The sequence below is a fragment of the Vigna radiata genome, chromosome 7 (assembly GCF_000741045.1).
Source record: "Vigna radiata var. radiata cultivar VC1973A chromosome 7, Vradiata_ver6, whole genome shotgun sequence".
In the NCBI taxonomy this organism is placed as follows: domain Eukaryota; kingdom Viridiplantae; phylum Streptophyta; class Magnoliopsida; order Fabales; family Fabaceae; genus Vigna; species Vigna radiata.
The window spans coordinates 32,908,984-32,930,062 of record NC_028357.1 but is presented as its reverse complement, the minus strand read 5'-3'; the positions used below and the strand labels follow the sequence as shown (position 1 = coordinate 32,930,062).

General features: G+C 32.9%; 1 pseudogene; it reads left to right on the top strand.

Annotated features, from left to right (window-relative positions):
• Positions 1-18,836: 18,836 nt before the first annotated feature.
• Positions 18,837-21,079, top strand: part of LOC106766327 — an 18,659-nt pseudogene continuing 16,416 nt past the window's right edge.

Genomic DNA, 21,079 nt, shown 5'->3' with positions numbered 1-21,079 from the left:
AACATTAAAAAATACCATTTTATATTAAAAAATAACTAGGGGCATTTTAGTAATCTTTCATTTCTACCAATTAAACAAATTTTTTAATTCTATCACATCAATCAAATCCTACACTAATTCTCACAAACTTTACCCTCAAATCCACTCTCAATTACCCACAAATCTACTCAAAAAAAACAACAACATAATTACCCTCAAATCCACTCAAATTAACTCAAATCATCTCCCCCAAATCATCTCCCCCTAATCCATTCATAAGAACACAGTGTAAAGAACTTCTAGTAGTTCATATATATAACAATATAAAAATGAATGTCATAGGAATTAGGGACATAATGATTGAAAAACTGTGAATATATCGCTTGGGTGACAACTTATATTGGTTGGACAAAATGTTTTCTGCTTGAGTTATCAAATAACTTAAGTAATATATTTAAGGATAATGAAGAATTAATGTTAACTCTACCATACTGGAGTGACTAGTGATAATTTTGACACCCAACAATACATTAGAAAGAGTTAATAATGACTCTTTAATCGCTCAAGTGTCACACCATCACTTGTCCACTAAAACCACCAAATTTCTAAAATTTATTTTCAACACTTCTCTTTACTAATGAGTCACACATTACTCGAGTGATGAGAGATATGAGGAGAGAAAATTAGTGTTATCTCTTTTATGCAAACATCAAGTCATAATTTAAGCAAAAACATTACTCCTTGAATGACCAAGTGGACTTTTTTTTTTTTTATGATATTGCTCAATAACTAAAATAAACATTATTGTTTGAGTGTCGATTGAATAATAAGTTCAACACTAGAATGACATACAATAAGTGATGTATACTTTGTGTATGGTACGTAATAGAAGACCAAACGATTACCGGATCAAATGGTTTTATCGATAATAGGTCGATGTTGGGCCAAAGATCCAACAGAAGATAAAATAATCAAAAGAGAATAAGATAATCAAAGAAATCTGATTAAAGATATTGATAAACTGTTCATGAGCAATTGACCGAATCTAAAGGTAAATCTGTTTATATTTTATTGGGCTTATGTCAATTTAGGGTCCATGAGACAACTTATAAATAGAAAGTCGGGGCTAAAAGCCAGGTACGCTCAATTTACACTTCAATACATTCTACTCACATTCAACTCCTACTCTAAAATACTCATGATAACAATTTACGAAATATTCATTTGTGAGCATAAGCTCATCAAACCGCTCATAACTTGAGCGTTGGAGTGCCTTTTGTAGGTACCTCCCCCCTCTGTCAAGAAGTCACCGAGCGATCAAGACTGGAAGCAAACAAGCGGAGAACACAACTCAAGCATTAAAGTCATGTCAGAAAGGTTAGTCTCTCGGTCCAACAAATCCCTACCGAAACATTTGGTGCCCACCGTGGGGTCGACAAAAGCTGAAGAAACCCAAGGGCAACCACAAGAAATATGGAGGAGCAATAAAGCACCAAAAAGATTATCAGAAACCACAAGAAACCAAGATGAGTGTTCGGTCTCGACATCGCTATTTCGGATCAACACCAAAAACTTTCAACAAAGTGGAAACTACACTACATGAATCATCATCTCTACGTGAGACTTCATCAACAAGATAAGTATTTTTGAAATATGAATATTTCATAAAATATCTAATTGGTAATAGATATTATAACAACTATTTTATATAAATATTAAAAATATATATAATATAATTCATAATGGTTATAACCAAAACCTTTATTTATTATATATTATTAAATTTTAGACTACCGTCGAAATGACAGTAATCAAGCTTTTATTTGTTAGGTTTTCCTTGTTATGTAAGTAATCCCCGTGTTCCCCAAAGAGCTCTATAAATAGAGATCTCCCCATATCTTTTGCATATGAAAAAATGACGAAACATACAACTTTACACAAATAAAAGAAAGACAACTTTTTCTTACCTTTCTTCTTGCTCTCACTGAGATCTTCTTCTTCTCTTCTCGCATCCGCCATGCTTTTGAGGTTGCAGAGAATTTCAATCTGCTTCTCTCTAGTCTTCAGAAGAAGCATCGAGGCCTCTCTCTCTTACGCAAAGGTGAAAGTGTTTTTCTCTGTCAACGTAGGCAGACAAGAGATATTTTATCTCTTTCATGGGCCAAAAGTGTATTAGGCCTTTTTCCCAACCAAAACAGTCTGGGCCATATTTCTAATATGGTATCAGAGCAGGTTTAATACCTGCTCTGCTTCTGCTGCCCCTGTCTTCATTCTTGGTATCTTCTACGACTATTTCTTGGTTTTCTTGGATAATTTCTAGGTCTCGTATTATTTCTTTTTGCCATGGAACAATCAGTTAATGATCAATCAGAGAAGAATCAATCAGCCCTTTCTTCAACCAGACGAGTGGATCAATCTGTTAACCTAGTGGATCAATCAATTAACCCAGCCAGCCCTTTCTACCTACACCCAAGGGAGAACCCAGGACTTACTCTTATAACTCAAGTTTTAAACGAAAATAATTACTCTTATTGGAGCAGAAGCATGAGAAGGGCCCTGCTTTCCAAGAATAAAATCAAATTCATTGATGGGTCAATCAAGAAACCTCAAAGAAGTGGGGATTTGTTTGATGCTTGGGAAAGGTGCAATATGATGGTTCTTTCCTGGATAATAAAGACACTTTCTCCATAGATTGCAAAAAATGTAATATATGTTGAAGAAGCAAAGGAACTATGGGATGAGTTAAAGGAAAGATTCTCCAAGGGTGATTATTTTAAAATTTCTGACTTACTCCAGGATATTCATTCAATCAAATAGGGACAGAGAGGAATGAATAAGTTTTTAACAGATTTAAAGATCCTTTGGGAGGAATTAAAATCCTTAAGACCCATACCCACTTGTACCTGTAACATCCCATGCAGTTGTGAGCTCTCCAAGATTTCTCTGAAGTATAGAGAAATGGAGCATGTCATATGTTTCTTGAAGGGGCTAAACGATACCTATAATATCGTAAGGACCCTAATCCTTTTGATGGACCCTCTCCCCAACATCAATTGAGTTTTCTCACTGATTATGCAGCAAGAGAGACAAGGGAGACAAGACTCAGGCATGGCCACTGCTGAAACCAAAATCCTGGTTAATGTTGCTAAGAGAAACGGTTACTGGAGACCTGACTAGACCTGAAAAGGGCAAGGACGTGGTGTTGGACAACATGGTCAAGGAAGAGGAAAAGGGAGGAACCCTAACTATGGAAAGCAGTGCTCCTACTATAACAAAATGAACCACACTATAGATGAGTGTTATTCCAAGCACGGTTACCCACCTTGGTATAAGAAGGGTGATAGTAATCAAGACAAAAGGGCTGATTGGGGCTCTGCCAATGCTTGCCAGAGCAATCCTGGACCAGAAGGTATGCAGCAGACTCATCAGACCAACAATAAGACTAGCTTTAATTCCTTTACACCAGAACAGATGCAAAGACTCCTTAAAATGATGGAAAAGGTTGATGAACCCACTCACAAGGTCAATCAAATACAGAGAGATAACACAGAAAACAAACAAGGTACTCTTTCTTGGGTTATTGACACTGGTGCCACAGATCATGTGACACATGATAAAAGAAACTTTGTCACTTTCTATAAAATCAAACCCATCTCTATTAGATTGCCAAATAACACAGCACTTACTGATGAGCATGTAGGAACCGTGCAATTTTCTAAGGACTTTGTTATCTTTAATGTTTTATATATTCCAGATTTTTGCTTCAATCTAATCTCTGCCCAGAGTCTTATTAAAGACTTAAACTGCAACCTAACTTTTTCTTCTGAGACTTGTCATATAAGGGAGAACTCTACATTGAAGATGATTGGGTATGCTAACACTTGCAAAGGTCTCTATTACTTACAAGCCTTTCCTAATCCGGACCAAAGTTTCATTTCAAAGTCTGCTTTTTCTTTTAGAAATATTGATGTAAATTTGTGGCACTATAGGCTGGGCCATCCTGGACACAAAGTTCTAAAAGAGATATGTGAAAAGTTTCCCTATGTGCAAATGGGTCCTAACATTGTTTGTGATACCTGTCGTTATGCTAAACAGCACAAACTCCCTTTTTCTAGGAGTATTTCTACATCTAATGAATGTTTTGAAATTGTTCACTGTGATATATGGGGTCCTCTTTCCACTATTTCTGTTCATGGTCATAGATACTTTCTCACCATAGTTGATGACTATAGCCGACACACTTGGATTTTTCTAATGAATAATAAGGGCCAAACTAGAGCTTTACTACAAAATTTTATTGTTAAGGTTAAAAATCAGTTTAACAAAATGATTAAAACTATTAGGTCAGATAATGGACCTGAATTTAATTGTGAGAATTTTTATGATTTACATGGGGATCAATCACCAAAGAAGTTATGTTGAAACTCCTGAACAAAATTTTGTTGTGGAGCGTAAGCATCAACACATACTTAATGTCACTCGTGGTCTTCTTTTCCAATCTGATATTCCTAATGCATATTGGTCTTATGATGTTAGCCATGCAATTTACTTGATAAATAGATTGCCTTCTCCCATTTTTGGTAACAAGACACCCCACGACCTAGTATATGACCTTCCCTCCACTTATTTAGACCTCAAAACTTTTGGATGCTTGTCCTTTGCTTCTACTCTTGAGAATAGTAGGAGTAAACTTGACCCAAGAGCTAGAAAAGAAATTTTCCTTGGCTACAAGACTGGTGTCAAGGGTTACATTGTTCTAGATATCAACACTAAAGAGCTTATCATAAGCAGAAACATTGTCTTTTATGAAGACATCTTCCCCTACAAAAGTCAGCAAGGCAATAGAGAAACTACTAACACTGAAGAAGACCAAACTGCTTCACTCAATGACCTTCTAGGTGACCACAACCACACTAATGATGAAAAACATGATGAGATAGATGCTGATAACCAAAGAGAGACACACCATATGGCTGATGATAGAGATAACAATGACAGCACAAACAATAATCAAGAAAATCACAATTGTAGAAGGTCTAATACAGTTAGAAGGACTCCAGGATATCTAAATGATTATGTGCATCAGGTTAATCAATCCTTATATGTGAAAAATAGTTTCAAAACACCCTATCCAATTTCTGATCTGTTGTGTTGTGATAATTTGTCAGAGAAACACTTAAAGTACACCATGGCCATCACTGGGACTCATGAACCTCAATCTTACAATGAAGCAAAAGGCATGCACGAATGAGAAGAAGTTATGCAAAGAGAAACCAAAGCTCTACAAGACAATGACACATGGTATTTGACACAACTACCTCCGGGAAAAACCCCCAAAGGATGTAAATGGGTGTATAAAACCAAATATAAGGTTGATGGTACTATAGAAAGGTATAAAGCTCGTTTGGTAGCAAAAGGATACACTCAACATGAAGGAATATATTACCTAGACACTTTTTCTCCCATGGCCAAGCTCACTACTGTTAGATTACTCATTGCCCTTGCAGCCTCAAATAAAGTGGTTTCTCCATGAACTTGATGTAGACAATGCCTTCCTACATGGGGACCTAAATGAAGAAGTTTACATGGAACCACCACCTGGTCTTAATGTCCATGAAAAGGGTCAGGTTTGTAGGCTAACCAAGTCCCTATATGGGCTTAAACGAGCCAACAAACAATGGTTTGAGAAATTATCTTCTTTTCTTATTTCTATTGATTATGCTCAATCTAAATTTGATCACTCATTGTTTATCAAAATAACACCTACAGGTTTCACTGCCCTACTTGTGTATGTTGATGACATTGTGTTGGCAGGAAACTCCATGGCAGAAATCAATCACATAAAGGAACCTTTACACAAAAAGTTCAAAATAAAGAATCTTGGAGAACTCAATTACTTCCTAAGGCTGGAAGTGGCCAGATCTAAAAGAGGGATTCACTTATACCAAAGAAAGTATGCCTTGGACATTCTTGAGGAAACAGGAATGTTGGGGTGCAAACCATCTACTACCCCCTTCTTGAGTGACACAAGTTCGTTATATAAGATGGACAACTACCTAGATGACCCTGGTTCCTACAGAAGATTGATAGGGAAGTTGCTCTATCTCACCAATACCAGACCTGATTTGTGTTTTTCCGTTGATTTGCTTAGTCAGTTCATGCAATTCCCCACTAACTATCATTATCGAGTTGTCCAACATGTCCTCAGGTATATAAAATCTAAGCCTTCGGAAGGATTGTTCTTTGCTGCTGACTCTCCAATACATCTAAAGGCTTTTAGCGACTCAGATTGGACAACATGTCTGAATACTAGAAGATCCACTACGGGATTTTGTGTTTACCTAGGATCATCTCTCATTTCATGGAAATCTAAGAAGCAGGAAACCGTATCCAGATCCTCTACTGAAGCAAAATATCGTGTTTTAGCCACCACTGTATGTGAAATACAGCGAATTCACTATCTACTACAAGACCTTTAAATACAGGAAGCAGGGACCCTGACTCTATATTTTGACAACAAGTCAGCGAGACACATAGCTCATAACCAGAGCTTTCACGAACGGACCAAGCACATAGAGCTTGATTGTCATGTTGTTCGTGAAAAGATACAGGACAATCTTCTAAATCTTCTTCCTGTCCGATCCGATGAACAACTAGCCGACATCTTCACCAAGTTTTCCCATTGTGTTAGGTTCAGATCTATAGTTCCCGAGCTTGGCTTGGTGAGTATACACCATTTAGCTTGAGGGGAGGCTATTAAATTTTAGACTACCGTCGAAATGATAGTAATCAAGCTTTTATTTGTTAGGTTTTCCTTGTTATGTAAGTAATCCCCATGTTCCCCAAAGAGCTCTATAAATAGAGCTCTCCCCACCTCTTTTGCATATGAAAAAATGACGAAACATACAAGTTTACACAAATAAAAGAAAGACAACTTTTTCTTACCTTTCTTTTTGCTCTCACCGAGATCTTCTTCTTCTCTTCTCGCATCCGCCATGCTCCTGAGGTTGTAGAGAATTTCAATCCGCTTCTCTCTCTAGTCTTTAGAAGAAGCTTCGAGGCCTCTCTCTCTCTTACGCAAAGGTAAAAGTGTTTTTCTCTGTTAGCGTAGGCAGACAAAAGATATTTTATCTCTTTAATGGGCCACAAGTGTATTGGGCCTTTTTCCCACCCAAAACAGTCTCGGCCATATTTCTAATATATATGTTATTTAATAGTTATATAATATAATATATAATTATCGGTTTAATTCATAATGGTTATAATCGAAACATTTATTTATCATATATATTATTTAATAGTTATATAATATAATATATAACTATCAGTGCAATTCACAATGGACAGTAGCCCTACCTCAGTTCAATAACAAAGCGAATTAGATTTTCATTATCACAAGCAACTAAGTTTGCAGGTCACAAGGCTATAAAGCAGTTTCATTCTGGCCATGACACATCCTAATATGGATTTTTCAAACATTTAACCAAAGACTGAACGGTCTCACCTATATTTTTGATATTATGTATCTTGCAGGTAATAAGACTATAAATCAAAGAGAGTCCCCCATGCACTATAAATCAAAGACAGTCCCCCATGGACCATAAATCAAAGACAATCCCCCATGGACTATAAATCAAAGACAATCCTCATGGACTATAAATCAAACACAGTCCCCCATGGACTATCAACCAAACAGTAAAGGCATTCCCCCGATGAATGCTCACTCACAAGCATTCAGTCATTCGGCCTCATGTATTTGGTCATTCGGCCTCTACTGCTCGTCCTTCCATGGCCTTAGGTATTCAGGTACTCAGTCGTTCGACCCAAATAAGATACAACGACTTAAAATATATGGAAAGCAAGCTCTTCAATGTAACAAGAACAACGTCCCCCAAACTCATAAGTCATATAGTTAACCTCGACTAAAGCCGAACGGTTAACTCAGACATGGAGGGCATATGTATTGTACGTAATAAAAGACTAAACAGTTACCGGGTCAAATGGTTTTATCGATAATGGGTCGATGTTGGGCCAGCGTGTAAGTTATTGGACCAAAGATCTAGCAGAAGATAAAATAATCAAAGAAGAATAAGATAATTAAAGATATTGATAAGTTGTTTATGAGCAACCGATTGAATTTAAAGGTAAATCTGTTTATATTTTATTAGGCTTGTGTCAGTTTAGGGTCCATGAGATAACTTATAAATAGAAAGCCAAGGCCAAAAGACAAGTACACTCAATTCACACTTCAATACATTCTACTCACATTCAACTTCTACTCTCAAATACTCATGATAACAATTCACTAAGTATTCAATTGTGAGCAGAAGCTCATCAAACCGCTCATAACTTAAGCATTGGAGTGCCTTTTGCAAGTACCTCCCTCCTTTGTCAAGAAGGCACCGAGCGGTCAAGACTGGAAGCAAACAAGCGAAACATCAACTCAAGCGGTCCTACAAATCCCTACCGAAACACTTTGTAAAACATATACAAAGCTAATTCAATTCTTTTAACCATCATAATTAGTTTTATACATAAAATACAACTAGTTTCAACAATCTAAATTCGAATCATACACTAGTTTAGGATTCATTATCATATTCAAGTATTTATATCCCCAATTTGTTCATTTCAATTCTAAATGGATCTTATGTAAATATATACTAAACTTTCACTAAATCAAATTAAGTTCACTCACTAATACAGTAAATTCTTTTTACGTTGTTATTTAGGCCTTTTACATTTGTTTTAGATGAGACGTAATTACAAGAAACATAAATTTACATATATTAAAAATTTCTACTTACTTTATGTTTCGGTATGGAGACGAGTTACTTCTAACCTACACAATTTCTCCTCGAGATCTTCCAATCCTAGCTTCTCTCGGCTTAAGAATCCGGTCTATAGTTCGTTATCGTTCGGTCGGGTACCTGTCACAAATACTCTGACGCTCAAGTCAGTAAGAGACAATATTAATGGTGTAATAAATGTTCAGAATCCCCCTTACCTGTCAACAGTGCTCGCTATTTATAGGCTTTTATCATGGGCCGTGTTTAGTGATTTCTTAATCATGGTCCAATCTAGGCACATTCTTAATAATCGCAACTTACCTTAATTAATCATACCAATGTTTAACCTCTTAATGGCCGTCCGGTCATAGGTTTTGCATTGTCCTGTGCATGGCCATCTGGTCATAGGTTTTGCAGGGTCCTATGCATGGTTGTCCAGCCGTTTCGGCTGATCTTAATTATTGCTGATGTGGCTTTTGGAGTTTGGTTTCCTTGGTTCGTCCGGTTCAACTGGTCGACCAGTACACTTTATATTTGTTGGCTTAATTACATATGTTAGTTTATGTTTGTTCCATTTATAACAAACATAAATTTACGTACATCGTAGAGACATCACACGTAAACTTTTTAGTTCTTTTTTTTAAACTTGTATCACATTTATGCTTGTTATTACAATAATAAACGCAAATTTACGTTTGTTAATGTTTTGACAAACGTAAATTTTTTTAGTAACATAAAAATAAATGTAAATTTAGTAGTTTTTCTAAAAAAATCAATTGAATATTTTTTGGCGTGAAACCAAAACCTGGAAAACAAAAAATTATCCAGAAAAGAATATACATTTCAAATATAATGTTTCTAGTACATAACATATATTTTCAAGGGGTTTGCTAACATAGATACGTATGTTTTTTAATTAGTACATTTTAGCGATGTGTATTGGGTTTTAGTAGACAAAAATACCCTAATATATCATGGATTCTAAGTTTTAAGGTTAAGAGTATTTTAATAATTTTTATTATCAAAACTAAAAAAAATAAACCTCCAAACTCTTGCCCACCTCCCTCAATCATCTCAACCCTTTATCTTTCATCTCTCTCACTCCAATATTTTCTCTGTCATCCCTACGCTATCTCAATTGAAAAAAATCAGAAACACTCGTCTAACCTTAATTTACCTTCCTCACTTATCCAATTTGTTTCTCTCTCATCTCCATATTTTTTCTTATCCACATACAACAATTTGTGACAACACAATTTGTTGTTCTTCTCTGTTCATTAATTTGTTTTCTGGTTTAGTAATAAAATAATGGATGATGTTAATGTTGAGTTTTGATTGGACAGTTGTGTTATATATTTTCCCTTCTGATCATTCTTGGAAAGTTGTCTGGACCCCCACGACTTGCCTATTTCTGTAAAAAAAAAATTGCCTAGATCCGTAATTTACAAACCATTTTTGCCCAGATCCATAAAAAAACAGCTTATAAATATATATATTAAACAAGTGGATGAGTGTTACTCTTGATGAGAAATTACGTGACATAGAGAGAAGCTATGAAGGTTTACATACTAAATCTAGACATGGGAAGTTAGCATTTTGTTTTCTTGCTTGTATGTGTTTCAAAGTTAAGAACAATATTTTTTTGGATTTTAATGAATAGGGTTAAATATGATTTTGGTCCCTTAACGTTTCATGAAAATTGGAATTAGTCCATCTTCAACACTTTGGTTTAATTTAGTCCCTTATCTTTAGAATAACGTGAATTTAGTCCTTTTAACCAAATTTTGTTAAATTTATTTAAGGTTTCAAATGTGTTTATCAAATAACATTGAGAAAAAAATGTGTTAAAAGTGTGAACAACTTAAATGCTATCATAAAATGTATTTGAATAAACAATTAAACTTAACAAAATGTGGTTAAAAGAACTAAATCCACATATTTCTAAAGTTGAGGAACTAGATTGGGAAAAAGTTTCAAAGAGGGACTAATTCCAATTTTCACTAAAAGTTAAGGGACCAAAAACATATTTAATCCTAATGAATATTTTCAATTCATTGTTTAAAGTTAAAAAAAAAAAAAACAAATGCATGACTATATTGGTGTATGGATTCAAAGGATGAATTTTGTGAAGGTGAGCGTGTTTTGTTATTTGTGAATGCATGTTTGCAATTGGTTCCACCATAGCTGAGGAGACTACCCTTTTAAGGCATTTTGTTCCACCATGGTTAGGGAGGCTACCTTGTGGGGGTAATATATTCCATTTTTCTGTTAAAGAGACTGTTTTTTGGAAGTGTTTTGTTCTATCATAGTGGAGAAAGATGGTCGTTGGAATGATTGTTTCACTTTGACCAAGAAAGATGTTCTTTAAGGACATTATGTACACATTTATGTTAAAAGAATTTTTTTTGTTTACTTATTTGTTTTACTAATTTGTTAAAGGAAAAGAGGATTAATGAGAAAAATTTTATTTATTTTCAAAAGTTCTTGAACTTTAATCAAATTGTGAGTTTTATTTTTTTAGAAAAATTGTTTTGGTTATGCTATGTTAGTTTACTATTTGTTTTTTGTACTTTTTTTTTTTGTATTTTTATTACGATAATCATATAACATATTTTTATATTACACGGGATGTAGAGATGATTCAGGTTATTATACGCATAATGTATTGATTACTCTATGAGATTATATATTTGTAATCCAATTTAAACAAGGCTCTCTTTTTTCTCTTATTAATGAGGCAGAAAATTAGTTCTCTATTATTTTCTCTTTTTCTTCTCTATTATCAGTTTTATATTTTATAACACTACACAATATTTTTTTTTTGGAGGGACTAAAAAAATAACTGTTTCAAATTGAAGAGTTAATTAAAAGCATATTCAAACATATGATATATAACAAAATTAAGTTTTTATTGTATCAAATCATAATTGAAATAAGTTTTGTTATATATTTAAGTTTGTTTTGAATTAAATATTTTAATAATTTTAATAGCGTAAATAAAATATTAATTAATTCGGCTGATGTTATAACTTTTATTTATTTCAAATACCTATAATATGTTTTAAACATAATAAATATTAAATGAGGCTAGAACAAATAAAACTAAAGTAAACACATTGTACAAAATAGTTAGTAAGATGTTATTAGTATCTTAGAATTGGATAATTTAAGCAATCTTTTAAATTTGAATCTTGTAGATAAAAAATTAGTCAAGTCAGTTTTCTTAAAATAAAAATTACATATAAATATGGTTAGTTTATTTGATAGAGTAAAACATAAATAAAGAAATAACACAAGATAGTGAGGGATGGTGATTAGCATGGATCAGGATGGAAATTCAACAAGGATAGAAAGTAAAAAAAAAAAATGAGACGGGTCTAGGTTAAAGGTTGAAATAGATTGTTTGGGGTTAAAAGTTGAGATGGTCTGTCTCGAGTCGTAGGTTGAGATGGACTGTTCCGGACCTGAAGGTTGTGATGATTGATCTAGGACAAATGTCGAGATGACTTGTCTTATATTGAAAGTTAAGATGGTCTGCCTCAAATTGAAGGTTGAAATGGCTTGACACAAACCAAAGGATGAGACGTGTCTCCTAGGATCAAAATTCTAGACATGTTAATTTGGGTCGATGGTCGAGAATAAAATGATCTGGACCAAACGTCGAGATGAGCAAGATCAGACCAAATGTCAAAATTAGTCAGTCATATTTTAAGGTTATGACAGTAAATCTATGTCAAAGATCAAGACATGTTTACTCGTATAAAAGATAAAAACGAATCGGTCTAAACTAAAAGTTAAAAAAAAAAATCAAAAAAATCATTACTTTTTCCGTTTGACTCGACTCAATTAATTTTTGTGAACATTTTAACTGTGTAAATTTTTTGTAGGAGACTTTACGATCTCTAAAACTTTCTGTAGCCCTCGTCCAAGGCCGAGTGCTACCGGGTGGGCCAAATTAATATACATATATAGTGAGAGTGTATTGTAACAAAGAAAGAGAATGTGATTTGTTTACACCGGAAAATTGTAAGCTCACACAACTAATTTACGTAAGGGAGTTTTTCAGTTGGTACATTTTAGCAAAGTATACCAAGTTTTAGGTTACAAAAATGTCGCTTTGAAAAAAGAAAATCAACTTTAAATCCAAGGGTATTTTAATAATTTTTAAATTTAATTTAAAATAAAAAAATAAAAGGTAGTTATGAAAAATCCTGATTGGTCCACGTGTTGAGAGAAGTTATTAGCTTTTATTATATATTTTTGGCTTAATTACCTTTTTAGTCCCCAAGTTGGGGGTTTAATTTCCGTTTGATACTCGCTTTTAAAAGTGACTTAATTGGGTTCCAGGTTTCTGATTTCGGTTTTAATAGATCCCTTCCGTTAAGTAACTTGAAATGACGTTAAATTGAATGTACTTTTCTTCTCTCTCTTCTGCACTTCCTCTGCACTTGCTCACACTTTTTTTTTTCTCTCTTCCTATTTCTCTCACCATTTAATGTTTCCTTTTTTTTGGATTCTCTCTCCACTTGAATACCCATTTAACCAATCTAACTCTGCACCTTTATTTTCTTATTCCAAATCTTCATTGTTTGTTTACTTTATTTTTTTTTAACAATACACACACCTATATATCCAAGAAAATAATAACCATCCAAGTTCTTTTCCCTTCTACTATTTTAAGTTTTCTAATCACCCATACAGGAAAAAAAAGGTGATGTGAACGTTCGTGGCGAAAACATTACTTTCAGAATTCCTACTAGCATTATTTTTTCAGATTCAGATTCGTCCAACCATTATTTTTTCTTTGTGCTAAATTTTCACATTTCCTCTTAAATCACATAAATATACTCCCTGATACTTGTGAAGTATTTTCTACATTATTTATTTTTCTAACAAATAAAAACATACTATATTAATGAAACACAACAAAAGATATCCTTCGAAACAAAAATTAAAAAAGATTCATATAATGTTGTGAAGTAAAAATATATATTTCAAATAATTATATATATATATATATATATTCTCACAACTTTAACACAATATACATATTATTTTCTTTGCTAGTTTATTTTTTATTTATTATTATGATAATGCATTTTAAATCCAATAAAAGAAATGACATTTGCTTGATAAAAAATCTGTGTTAGAATATATGTTGGTAGAACAACGAGTATCTGTAATTGGTATGGAAGAGTAGCACCATCTTTGTTTTCCCCACTTTATCTTTCTAATCTTAATCGCAATCCAATTTGTTCATTGTCAACGCTCATCATTCCAACTCCATCAACGCTTCCTGTCACTGCGTAACATTTTCTTCCCTAATCATCCATTTCGTTATTCATTCGTTCTTTCCTTCATTCTATTTGCTTTAATTTGCTGTAGAAGAAGGTTTTCGTTTTCACCAATTTCACCAATGGATGACGAAAACCAAGCCACGGAGCAGGAATACGCCTTTCACTCCGACCTGCTCCACCAATTCATCGCCATCCCCTTCATCGACAAGGCATGGATCTTCAACTCCCGCGCCGGCCAGTTTCATCCACACCAATCTCCTTCATGTTTCACTTCACTTCCCAGTGCTCACCATTTTTGTTTCGTTTTGCATGGCAGGCTTGGCTTCGCAGGCAATGTTTTGCGTTAGTCAACCCAACCTTTTTACCAACAAGAGGAAGAAGTCCATCCTTTCCGCTTCCCTGCTCACACAAAGCAACAACATCGTTGCGTTTCTACGATTTAACTTATAAGCCCAAAAACTTAGTTCTTCAAATAAGGATGGATGGTGGTACCTGGAAAGCTCAAGGAGAATGGAAGAATGGGGAGAGAAGTATGTAAGGAAGAGGCAGACATTAACGGTGGAAGCAATTAATGTTGAGAGAAATAGGAAGAGAGAGAAAAAAAGTGCCAGGGAAGTGCAGAAGAGAGAGAAGAAAAGTACATTCAATTTAACGTCGTTACAAACTACTTAACGAAAAGCGGGTATCAAAACGGAAATTCAGCACCAACTTGGGGACTAAAAAGGTAATTAACCTATATTTTTTAAAAGGTATTTTTTTTTAAAATAAAAGGTAGTTGTTTTAAAAAACCCATACGGGTTTTATAAACGCAGAAGGATTCTATAACCCAGACGGGTTCTATAATGTCATGGAAATAAAAATTGCAAAAAATACCTTTTAAGTCATGAAAAATATGTTGTCTATGAATGTCATCCACCCATTTTTAAAAAACAACGTAACTATGGAAATTATATCTATTTAAAAATATTATAATTAAAAATATTCCTTAAGTAGGAACACAATTTTCGAAATCCATTAAAATTTTCGAAAATTCTAACAGATTTCAAAATTTATTTTTGAAAAATTAATTAATGGATTTTAATATCAAGAAAAACTTTTTCGATAAATTTTAAAATCTATTAAAGAAAAAAAAAGTGAGCTGTAGAATTTCTTAAAATATAAAAGATAGTTTTAGAATTTTTAAAACTGTAGTAATATAAGAAGCAATGTGGGTTGATGCAGGGAGTAACCCAGGAAAATATAAGGTATTATGGTTTTTCAAAACTGAAAAGAAAAATGAGAATTGTAAGATTAAAGGAGGGTGAGAATATAAATCACCAAATAATGCCTTTTGTTCCTGGCCCATCTACAACCGTAAAAGAGAAAGGGCATTGATTCCTCCACCTCCCCATTTCAAACATACACCTCCTCATTTTTTTTTCTTTAATCACAAAAATAACCTTTTCTTATTTTTTTTTTACTTTTTTAACCCTATTTACTAAATTACCCTAACATTTAACTTTTCACTTCATTCAGATTTTACTTTCCCTTTCAACACAGCCTCACCTCCCCCTTCTCTGATTCTTCTCACCCCCACGGCTCCCTAACTCCCCTTCTTTGATTCTTCTCACCCCCACGCTCCAAGTTCCATTTTCCAAAATTCCAACTCTTCCACTCATCTTCCTATGCTTTTAACTTTTGATGTGCGGCGGTGCAGCATTACGACGGTGTGGCGTGGTGATTGTTGCTTCGTAGTTTCGTTTCTGCCGTCTACGAGAGCTTATAGGGTTTAAGATTGTGTTGATTTCTGCTGTGCGCGGTTTTCTGTTTCGTTGCTGTTGATGTTTCTGGGTGGGTAGGAGGAAGAAGACGTCCAGGCTTAAACCGGATGTCGCACATCCGTTGACGGATTTCGACATCCGTTTCAGCTAAAACAGATGTTAACATCCGTTGATTTATGGTCAATCAGTTTTAAGGGTTGAGGAAAAGTGGATTACGTACCTCTTCGCCGCACACGTTTCTCTTTCAACCACGGAGAGACGTCTACGAAATACGCACAGTTAAATCTTTTCTTTACACGATTCCTCACAGTAAGGGAACACAAAGAATTAAAAAAAAAAGAACACAAAGAATTAAAAAAAAAAACAATAACGAGAGAGCCTCACACTAAGAGAGCACATAGAATTAAAAAAAACAATAACAAGAGAGAGTGTGAGGGAGCACATAGAATTAAAAAGAAAAACAATAAAGAAAGAGAGAGCAGATACGTGGGGTGGAGGGATTAACTTGAGAAAAAATAAATTTTGTATAATAAGAAATTGAAATTAAAATTAATTTATAAAATAAATTTTAAATTTTAATTAAAGGTATAATAAGAATATAAAAAAAAATAAAAATATAAGAAGAGATAAGATTGGAATGGAGAGGTAGAGGACGAAATATATGGGGGTGGAGAGATCAACGCCCAAAGAGAAAACACGGGAGGACTTTGGATGAAGGGAGACCCAAAATCTGTATTCACCATGTTACAGTTCGGACAACTTCTTCCTACACCTCCATAAATGTCTTTCTGCACCCCTATATATAAAAAAAATCACATTTTATCCTTTTCTGGATTGTGCAATTTAGATATAAATATAATTTTTGAATTATGCAATTTTGAAGTCTTTTTTGAAGACTTCTATAAAGTGTGCTAGCCAGAAGTATGATGATTTTTGGATTGTACAATTCGCCAACTTCTAAAAGTTAGTTTTAGCTTTCAAATTGTGCAAGAAACTATTTTTTTGAAAAGAAAAAGAAGAAACTTTTAAATTGGGAAACTTAAAAAGACAAAATTAACTTTCGAATTATACAATTTCTAAAGTTTTTTACTTATATAATTGTAAAGTCATTTCTACATGCAATCCAAAAATAACAAAGTAGAAAGTTTTTGTATGACAGATGGAGTGTAGAATAAAGTTGCCTATAGTTCATAAATTTGATTTTATTTGTTTTGGAACATTATATAACTCGTTTTAAAATAGGTGCTGAGTTCGATATTCTAGTTTTTATTCCAACTCTCCCACTTTTATTAACTTCACTAACTATATTTTATACATTTTAAAATAAAATTACAAAAACATATGTAATATAATATAAATTAAATTAAATATAAATTAAAATGAATTTTAATTAAATTTAACCTAATAAAATATAATTTTATTTTATTTTTAATTAAAATATATATAAATTATTATTTTTTTTTAGGTAACGAATACTCGTGATTCGAGACGATTCGTTTAAAAACAGATATTAAAATATCTACCATCCATTACCCGCGAATAATAAATATTTACAGATAATAACTATCTACCACGGATTTTATCCATGGATATTCATGCTCGCGGATTTTTTTCATCCCTAACCGCTATTATTATCACTTTTATCACCTTTGCTCGTAAGGAATAAAAGATACAACGTGTCATGGAAAGAACACATTTTGGAAAGCTCTTTTCCAAATGCATTTTATTACTTTTTTTTAAAAAGAAAAAGAAAAACACTTCTACACGGCGTAGTAGAAGATTTTCATAACTGGTAATCTAAAAGTCAATTTTTTTTTTTAAATCGTTCTAAAATTACGGAGGCGCAGTTAAAATCTGGCCCATATTTTCCACATATATAGAAAGGGTATAGATGTGGATTTACAAGAACCAACATCTAGGTTTCATAAATTAGCTCGATGCTTTTATGTCTAGCAACAAAAAAAAAAAACTGTGATAATGTCTGAGTTTGTTCAAATTAAAAAAAAAAAGTGTGTTTTTTAAACATATGATTGTTTCTTCATATTTCTCTGAAAGTAATTTTTATGATGATGTAGAGAATGGTCTAAGAGTATATATGATTTTATACATTTGAATATTTTATTATTAAAAGTTAAATTATAAATAAAATTTTATTAAAATAAGTTTCATTTTATAGAAATTTTAAGTCTTACATAATCTTTTTTTGCAAGTGAATATTTTTCCTCTCAATAATAAAGAGATCTCTTTTCATACAAAAGGAACAATCAAATCATTCTTAAGATTTGGTCACCTGTCCATAACTCCATGCTCAAGAGCTGTGACTAGGAATTGCAAAAAAGGTTTAAACCCTTTTTTAGTCCCTAAGTTAAGTTGTGATGTTCAGTTTAGTCTCCGCTTTTAAAAATGTCAACTTTTAGTCCTTATGATATAAAAAATGTATCAAATCAGTTCTCACGACAACACTTAATGAACAATAAATTACAAGTTTTCATACCTAGATATCCAATATTTTGTGATTTGTTAACGGAAGGTGTTATGAACAACAAATCACTTAATGAAAAACTTGTGATTTATTAACGAATAGGACTGATTTGATACATTTTTCATATCATAAGGACTAAAGGTCGACATTTTTAAAAGCAGGAACTAAACTGAACATTAGAACTTAACTTAGGGACCAAAAAAGGGTTTAAACCGGCAAAAAACTCATACTCGCAGGTATCTGTAGGTAAAATCTGTTGCGGGTATTTAGTATCTGCAGGCATCTCTTACCTGTGGGTAGCAGATAATCCATACCCGCAGATATTCGCTACCCGTCTGAAAAATGAAATTATCCTTTTACTGCATTAAGTTTTCTTACTTTAAGTTACTTTGTTACTGTTCAATTTAGCTTCTTTATATTCTCTCTACTATACTATCATGTTCTCTCTAGAAAAGAAATAACTAACCTTAACTAAGTCTCCAAAGAGGTAAGTAATGATCTGACAAACCATTATCCTCTTCTTGATGCCATGGATTTCTCCTTTATCTCAAACGGTGACATTTCTGCTTCCAAAGATAAGGAGTCAATGGTTGACCCTTTCTTGGTTGAGGCGCTTCAAAACCTTGTCATCTTATACCTTAAAGTGGATTCTTTTTTTTTCCTCTTTAATATGGATAGATATGACACAATTTTTATCAATTTTGTTCTTTATTTAAAGTTAGGATTGTGGGTAGGTTTTGATTTGTCAGATCTGAGATGATTGGGATTACCTTAGAAGTTTGCAATCTGAATATGAATGTGATGTTCAATTATGAGGAGTTGGTATGGAAATGAAACCTTTGGACTACTAGGTTTTGAATCTAAATATTATATATATTTTTTACATTCGAGTCAGGTTGCGGATAAACACTATTTGTGCTTGACCGTAAGAGAATTCAAATCAATAAAGTATTATTATTGAAGGAAATAGTGGAATAGACGAATAACACCTCTATTCTTCTGGAATAGAACTCTCTTGGATAAAATGATAGATGACTATCTCCTAAAATATATATGAGAAGAACTTGAAGAAGGACATTTGCAATTCAAAGGATTTATGACAAGGTCAAAGATCAAAACACGACTCCTTGAATCTTGAATCTTGAATCTTATAATCTTCCATCTTAATTGAAGAATAATTTAGAAAATTAAATAAATTCTCTTTAGTAATTTTAATTGCAAATAATTTGTTTCTATTTTTCAAGTTATTTTTGGACTCAATGTCCTTGGACTTTTTTTAGTGTTTCTTAGGTGCCTTAAACATTTGTACTTATATATGGGGCACCAAATACATATGTAGACACTTAGGAAGTCATAATATATGCATTTGCATTTTTGAGAGAGGACTCTCTTGATTCTTAGTTTAGAACTTTGATTCTTATCAAAGATTAACATCTTCGATGTGAATCTTCTTTGACTTATCAATCTCCTAGATTGTAACGTCTCCATCTTTGTCTTATTCTGTGTTCTTCTCTAATTTATTTTTATTGTGTCCTTAAAGATTCAAATTCAGTAAAAATCTTACTTTTTCTTGGATAGAACTATATAATAAAGAGCACTTGCTTAGTACATATAGCAATTGTTGAAGTGCGCCAAAGTTAAAATTTTTTATTGATTGTCGAAATAAGAAAAGTTTTTAGTCTGAATTAATTAAGACTTTTTAATTATATGGATTTATTAGCTGACATTATTCTAACGTCTCTTTAATATATTTAATCTACATCTCTTTAATGTACCAAGTTTATATCATTATTGTATAATGTCACAGTTCAACACAAAATTTATCAGCATTTGCACTTTACAATTGGTTCACTGATTCGGTACAGAGGGACCACCGCTATTCTCTTGCAAGTGCTTATGGACTACTATCAGGTGCTTACTACAGAAAATAACAGCTTTACCGACGGTCAGAATCTCTCGAAAACAGAAATTGTCGATAACCGTCATAGTGCTGTATATGTTCTCTTACAATCACATCACTCATATGAAGTGATAAAGATGTTAGGAATAACAATATGATTTTGTATTTTATACCAATGTTGTATATGGTTTTGACCCTAAAAGCCAATGTACATCCTAACATGGAAGGACCAAAAACAAAAAAACAAAAGATACATGGAAGGAGAGGTTTGAAAGATCAATAATATTACATACAACACTAGAAAATCTACCTTGAAAATAGAAAAATGGGACCTTCATTACACACAAGTGGAAAAAGACCCTTTTATAACGTACAAATTTGACCTTTTATAACATAGTTACTGTAGATATAGTTCTGGGCGATATAATAAGTCTGCGCATTTTATAACGTAGCTGAAATTTACGTTATAAAATGCTGAATTTATTATAACGTACTTCCGAAAATACGTTATAATAAGTTCAACATATTATAACGTAGGTTCTGAAGTACGTTATAATATGCGCAGTTTATTATAACGCATTACCACTTTTACGTTATAATATTTGCAGTTTATTATAACGAACTTCCATTTTTACGTTATAATATGGGCAGTTTATTATTACGAACTTCCATTTTTAGGTTATAATATGGCAGAAGATATTATGACGTAAAAATGGTTCTACATTATAATATGTGTGTTTTAAAAAAAAAATTGATTGTTAATTTGACATCCAATGAAATTATAATTTCCTGTATTATCATCTTATCCAATCTTATCCAATCACTTTATAATCAATATCACTCCAAATAAACAAATTTAATGAAACAAAATA